The sequence below is a fragment of the Alligator mississippiensis genome, chromosome 7, assembly GCF_030867095.1.
Source record: "Alligator mississippiensis isolate rAllMis1 chromosome 7, rAllMis1, whole genome shotgun sequence".
NCBI classification, from domain to species: domain Eukaryota; kingdom Metazoa; phylum Chordata; order Crocodylia; family Alligatoridae; genus Alligator; species Alligator mississippiensis.
Window position 1 is genome coordinate 27,443,347 of NC_081830.1, and position 7,473 is coordinate 27,450,819.

Genomic DNA, 7,473 nt, shown 5'->3' on the forward strand with positions numbered 1-7,473 from the left:
AATAGAAGACAATGTAACAACCGGGAAATCTCTAAACGTCACTGATCAAGGGCTAGAAGTCCAGGCCTGAGTTAATCAACACCGGGGACCAACTTTTGGGCTGGATATCTCCAGATCGACCACTCCCAGAGCCCTATTCTAAATTCATCAACAGACTCCCAAACCTGCACGTTCATGCGGACGACCCCTGGGGCTGACAGATGCCGTTCAGTAGCCACCGAGGGTGGGGGGAAGTCCCACGAGGGTCAATGACCCCTGGATTGGGCAAACCTGAAAACTGGGGAGTCACCAAAGTCTTCCAAGGACAGATAAAAGGCAGTGAAAAGTGACCTTCAGTGGTGCCCTCTTGATCTCCAACTCGACCAGACGTGTCCAGCCAAAAGGACCAGCCGGCGACCCCCTTCTGGAAGATGATACCACGCTGAAAGAAGCCTCAACGACAGACTCCAGCACTTGTAGGATAGGTATACCTGACTCTGTAGCCTGCTACTCTGTGTGTGTGTGTGTGTGTGTGTGTGGGGGGGGACCAGCCCCAAGGTTTATGATTACAGTGTTTCAATCCACCTAATAAACTAGAATTTTAAGGATCTCGAGTTGGACATTTGTAGCTAACATCTCCTCTGAATCAAATCAGCACCCAGAGCTTCATACAGCCCTACTGACATTTGCTCTAAGCACTTTGAATGTGTACAGTATTATACATTAAGCCAGGTGATCATATTCCACTACAAATGAAAACAGAATCCAAATCTGTTTATGTGCCAAAAATTAAATATGCACCATTATTTGCAATGCCACTTGGGCCCTACAAAGTGAGTACATGAAATACAAGTTAGCCTTCAATAAGGAGTAATAGTGACTACTTCCATTTCAGATGTCCAGTCAGAAGGAGTGAACAGAATTCCTACCTATGCATGAATGCCAAAATGCCATGTTTAGGGATTTTCATTTCTTCATTAAGGGTTACTGCAGCAACTTTTTCTTCACTCTGGCTATGTCTACATGAGACGCTGACTGCACAGTAGCTCATTACTACTGCATAGTAGTATTGTGTGGCACAAAGCATGACATGATGCTACTGCACAGTGGTAATGAGCTATTTTGCAGTAGTAATGAGCTACTGTGATGTCTGCAGCACCAAAAAACAACCTGGGGATGCTACTGCACAGCAATTCTGGTTATGGCACAGTCATTTAGTACATTTGTATGCAAGTACTAAATTAGTGTGCAGTAAAATCTGCATACTTAGTGTCTCTTGTAGACACGGCCTTTCTTTAAGTTTTACTTGGATCAAATTCTAGTACCTAAGTCTTTTCCTTAGCATGCATGACATCATAGTGTGTAGTGGCAGGTGACACAATGTTGAGTATAGGTGTTATAAGGCTTGGGTCCTTGATGTGTTGACATCCTACCTGTGTGTGCCCTGGCCAAGGAGGCACTGTTGTTACCTCGTTAGGCCCTCTCCAATGTTGGTTTTTCACTCACCAAGTCTTTGGTGTCTCTTTTCTTGAATTGCTTGGGAGTTGGTTCCACAGGGAGATAGCCTTAGACTGCCAAGCTATACCTCTCTTTGGGGCTCCTCCTTCCCTACACTCCGCACCTACCACACCATGGCCATTTATAAAAAAAAAACTTTACAGGGGACAGTCTCCACTGTCAGATAATGGGCAGTTCTGCTATGGCCAGGGGCTAAAGAAAACAAAATTTGCAGCACCCAGTCAGTCCCGTGGCCAGTACTCAATTAGGATACTGTCCCTTTAAGTCCAGAGCTTCTGTCCATCCCTGTCTAACAGCAGGAAATTATCCTCAGTCCCAGGAAGCCAAAAAGAAAATCAAATTAGGAAATTAGAAACATTCCTTCAGGCTCTGGAGGAGCTCCCAAAGAGCTGAGCCCACAAGACCCTTCCCTTTCCCCCATCTGGAACCCGCATAGTGGTGGTAGCTTCAGATCACCTTCAGAAACAGTCCTTGAGCTCCCACAACAGGGCTTCCTTCAGCAGTTGCCCTCTGACTACCTGTACCTCTGTCCAAGCACCTCAGTGCTGCCAGAAACTTCAGGCAGGCATTGGAGCGAGAGTCCCCTGGCTTCACTATCTCTCAGACACTGAAGTTTCCCATGGCTGCCCCTCTATGGTGCCAGAAGTACCTGCTTGGGCGCACCATCCACCAATCCAGAGAGAATGCTCACTCTGAACATGTGGTGCATCACTGCATACTTCCATTGCAATCTTTCCCTCTCCTGGGGTAAGTATGGGAAAATTATTCCCCTACCAGGAAGCCATTCCATCCCCGAGGTGACCAGAACCTGAAATAGACTTCCCAGGGAGATAGTGAAGTCCCCAACCTTGGAAGTCTTTAAGACAAGACTGGACAGACACCTTGCTGGGATCATTTGATCTCAGCAGTATTCCTGTCCAGAGCAGGGAGTTGGACTTGATGACCTTTCAAGGACCCTTCCAGCCCTTAATTTCTTGGATTCTTTGATTCCAAAGCCCTTCCTGTCATACACAACCACTGCAACTTCTGCTTTATATGTGGGACCATTGTTACAAATAAGAATTAGTCATGCGTTTCTATATTTTCTTTCTTTCTTCTTGTCACCTTCTTCCCTTAAGTGGATTTGGTTTTCTTTACTTTGGGCTGATAACCTTGTCTTTGTCCATGAAACTAACTGGTTTTAGTCATGTGGCAACTGAAGATTGAGGTACAGAAGGTATGAAGCACTTCCATATTCTTTGTATCATCCATCATCACTGTTGCCTGAAATTCATGGTGAGTGATTCATAGATGTTAGATGTTAGATTCATAGATGTTAGGGTCGGAAGGGACCTCAATAGATCATCAAGTCCGACCCCCTCATCAAGTCCGACCCCCAATGATGTAGAGTCCATGGATGGGATGCCTGGGAGGCACCCCATGGTAGAAGTTGATAAAGCAGAGAGAGATAAAGCCCTGTAAGGGCCTGGAACCTGGCAGATTGTGAGGAGCTAAAACCAATGGTTTTAGCAAAGGGTCAGAACAGCCCTGAAGAGTCAAGGGTCAAGTATAGGCCCAGAAGCCCAGTGTGACAGAGATGTAAGAGAGATTCATGTCTAGGACCCCAGGGTGATAAAGAGAAGTAGTCTCATCTGGATCAGGGATCTGGTGGGGAAGAAGGCCCAGAGCAGAAGAGGATGTGGTCAGAGGGCCCAGTGCCCAAAAGGGAAGAGTAATATCTGTGAGGAATGGGGGGTGGCATGAGGAATGGCTCTTGAGAGTCGCTGGAGGCCATGATTTTAGCCTGCGAGGCCATTATAACCACAGGTTCATGTCTGTGGAGGAAAGACTCCATTTTTGGAGAGGAAGTGTTCAGAGGGATTGGAGTCCCACAGGATGAGATGGTGTCCAGAGGGGTCAGAGCCCCAGAGACAGAGAGAGAGAGAGACTGATTTTGGTGGGGCCAGGGCCCCAGAAGAAAACTGAGAAGTGTGGTTGGAGCCCCAAATCAATTGAGCCCATTTGGACCAAGACCAAGAAGAAGAAATTTTCTATGGACAGAAAGATAAGGCTGAGGATGAACAGAAACAGGCAGCGCACACAAAGCTCATGTCTGAAGATAGATCAGGCTGTGGACAGTCACTTAGCGGGTTACCATAGGCAAGCTGGGGTCACACCAGGCATCCACTACATTGTGAGTTGTCAGCCAAGGTTTGAGGCAGTATTGTAGGTAGGGCAGCTGGTAGAACAGAGCCAGCAAGTTCAAACAAGTCAGGAGCAGGGACAGTGGTGAGGCTGGGATCAGGTAGGAGCAGGGCTGGGGTCAGACTCGAATGAAGCAGAGGCCCAGAAGTGCACATAGGCATGTTGTTGATTGGTTAAGTCACACAGGAAGTAGGAGGGGTTTTATAGTCCCCCTCTTGCTCCTATATATTCATCCTGCTTACCTAACTTCTCATCACTGTCCTCATGGGATGGACCAGGTTGGGCTTGGGCTGGTGTCTGACCAACTGCCTTGTGGCTCTGCAGACTTTGCCGTTGCTTGCTGGTTTGTTTGTTCTGATTTCACATAACAATGGTCACAGGCAAGAGATCATTAGCCATCCTGTTCCTGCACAGCCTTCAGCCTCTCATGCTCAAACCTTTCCTGTGCCATGTTGGCCCTACTGAGGGCTGGTTCTAACCCCCATGACCCTTAAATGCCATCCTAGCAAACACAGGACTGCCACAGGACCCCCAACAGCTATGCCATGCTAGAAGGCAACAAAGCCCTTCTCCAACAGAGGATGGAACCCTGGAACAACACACTTAACAAAGGACTCTTTGTACACTTAGATAAAGGCGGGCTTTAAACTAGGCTCGTTGGGGGGAGGGGAGTACGAGGGCAGGGGAAGCTGTGGACCACCAAACCATGTGGCACCCACAAGGACAGCCCAGCCTGAAGAAGGAGAACATTGGGAACCTGAAAGCCATGGGGAGGCCAGCACTACAGAACAGGTAAGGAACAAAAGGTAAGAAAAAATGGGCCCCTTGGGACTGGGAGCGGGAGGGCAGCAAAGGCACCAGTCGCAGGGCTCAAGTGCCTATATACTAATGCTAGGAGCATGGGGAACAAACAGGATGAACTAGTGCTCCTGCTTGCACTAAACACCTATGACTTAGTGGGGCTAACAGAGACCTGGTGGGATTCATCCCATGACTGGGCGGTACATATTGAGGGCTATAGATTGTATAGAAAGGACAGGTCGGGGAAGAAAGGGGGGGGGGGTTGCACTTTATGTCAGTGAGCAATACACATCAACCCTCATCAAGACAGAATCCGAGGTTGAGGAAGTAGAAGGATTGTGGGTTAGGCTACATGGGGGGCAAGGAGAAAGGGATTTGGTGGTAGGGGTCTGTTACAGACCCCCACACCAAGGGGAAGAAATAGATGCGGGGCTCCTGAGGCAACTCTAGGAGACCATAAAAGCTAAAGAGGCGGTAGTCATGGGGGACCTAAACTACCCGGACATCTGCTGGGAGACGCAGACAGCAAGGTCCCATCGCTCACGCAGGTTTCTAACTTGTGTACAGGACCTCCACCTGACACAGGAGGTGCATGGTCCCACTAGGGGGAATGCCATACTGGATCTGGTATTGGCAACGGGAGATGACATGATAGGGGACCTCCAGATCGGTAGCTATCTGGGAGACAGTGATCACCTTATAATAGAATTCAACATAAGACAGCGAGTGGGTAAGGTAACTAGTAGGGTGAAAGTGCTAGACTTTAGGAAAGCTGATCTCATTGCACTCAGGCGCTTAGTCAAGGAAGCACTGCAGAGTAGGAGTTTTGATGGGATGGGAGCCCAAGAAGGGTGGCTGTGCCTAAAGGAAACGATCCTTTGGGCACAAAGCAAGATGATCCCCGAGCGAGGCAAAAGAGGGAAAGGGGCCAGGAGGCTTCCATGGCTGACCAGAGAAATCCAGGGCAGCCTAAGGGCCAAAAGGGGAGCACATAAAAAGTGGAAACAGGGTGAGATCACTAAAGATGAATATACCTCCTCTGCTCGTGCTTGTAGGGAGGCAGTTAGGCGGGCCAAAGCTACCATGGAGCTGAGGATGGCAACCCAAGTAAAGGACAACAAGAAATTGTTTTTTAGATATATTGGGAGTAAAAGGAAGGCCCAGGGAGGAATAGGACCCCTGCTAAATGGGCAGAAACAATTGGTGACAGATAGGGGGGACAAGGCTGAACTCCTCAACGAGTTCTTTGCCTCAGTGTTCCTAAGTGAGGGGCACGACAAGTCTCTCACTGGGGTTGTAGAGAGGCAGCAGCAAGGCGCCAGACTTCCATGCGTAGATCCTGAGGTGGTGCAGAGTCACTTGGAAGAACTGGATGCCTTTCAGTCGGCAGGCCCGAATGGGCTCCATCCGAGGGTGCTGAAGGCACTGGCCGACGTTGTTGCAGAGCCACTGGCGGGAATATTCGAATGCTTGTGGCGCACGGGCCAAGTCCCGGAGGACTGGAAAAGGGCTAACGTGGTCCCCATTTTCAAAAAGGGGAGGAAGGAGGACCCGGGAAACTATAGGCTGGTCAGTCTCACCTCCATCCTTGGTAAAGTCTTTGAAAAAATTATCAAGGCTCACATTTGTGAGAGCCCGGCAGGGCAAATTATGCTGAGGGGAAACCAGCATGGGTTTGTGGCGGGCAGATCGTGCCTGACCAACCTAGTCTCTTTCTATGACCAGGTTACGAAACGCCTGGACACAGGAGGAGGGGTGGATGTCGTATACTTAGACTTCAGGAAGGCCTTCGATACGGTATCCCACCCCATACTGGTGAACAAGTTAAGAGGCTGTGACTTGGATGACTGCACAGTCCGGTGGGTGGCGAATTGGCTAGAGGGTCGCATCCAAAGAGTCGTGGTGGATGGGTCGGTCTCGACCTGGAAGGGTGTGGGCAGTGGGGTTCCACAGGGTTCGGTCCTTGGACCGATACTCTTTAATGTCTTCATCAGCGACTTGGACGAGGGAGTGAAATGTACTCTGTCCAAGTTTGCAGATGACACAAAGCTATGGGGAGAAGTGGACACGCCGGAGGGCAGGGAACAGCTGCAGGCAGACCTGGATAGGTTGGACAAGTGGGCAGAAAACAACAGGATGCAGTTCAACAAGGAGAAATGCAAAGTGCTGCACCTAGGGAGGAAAAATGTCCAGCACACCTACAGCCTAGGGAATGACCTGCTGGGTGGCACAGAGGTGGAAAGGGATCTTGGAGTCCTAGTGGACTCCAAGATGAACATGAGCCAGCAGTCTAACGAAGCCATCAGAAAAGCCAATGGCACTTTATCGTGCATCAGCAAATGCATGACGAATAGGTCCAGGGAGGTGATACTTCCCCTCTATAGGGCGCTGGTCAGACCGCAGTTGGAGTACTGCATGCAATTCTGGGCGCCACACTTCAAGAAGGATGCGGATAACCTGGAGAGGGTACAGCGAAGGGCAACTCGTACGGTCAAGGGCCTGCAGACCAAGCCCTACGAGGCGAGACTAGAGAAACTGGACCTTTTCAGCCTCCGCAAGAGAAGGTTGAGAGGCGACCTTGTGGCTGCCTATAAGTTCATCACGGGGGCACAGAAGGGAATTGGTGAGGATTTACTCACCAAGGCGCCCCCGGGGGTTACAAGAAACAATGGCCACAAGCTAGTAGAGAGCAGATTTAGACTGGACATAAGGAAGAACTTCTTCACAGTTCGAGTGGCCAAGGTCTGGAATGGGCTCCCAAGGGAGGTGGTGCTCTCCCCTACCCTGGGTGTCTTCAAGAGGAGGTTAGACGAGTATCTAGCTGGGGTCATCTAGACCCAGCACTCTTTTCTGCTTATGCAGGGGGTCGGACTCGATGATCTATTGAGGTCCCTTCCGACCCTAACATCTATGAATCTATGAATCTATGACTCAGTGGTGTGCAGCTGGGACCCACAACCCTTGACCTCACAGGTTCTTGTGCACTTTACC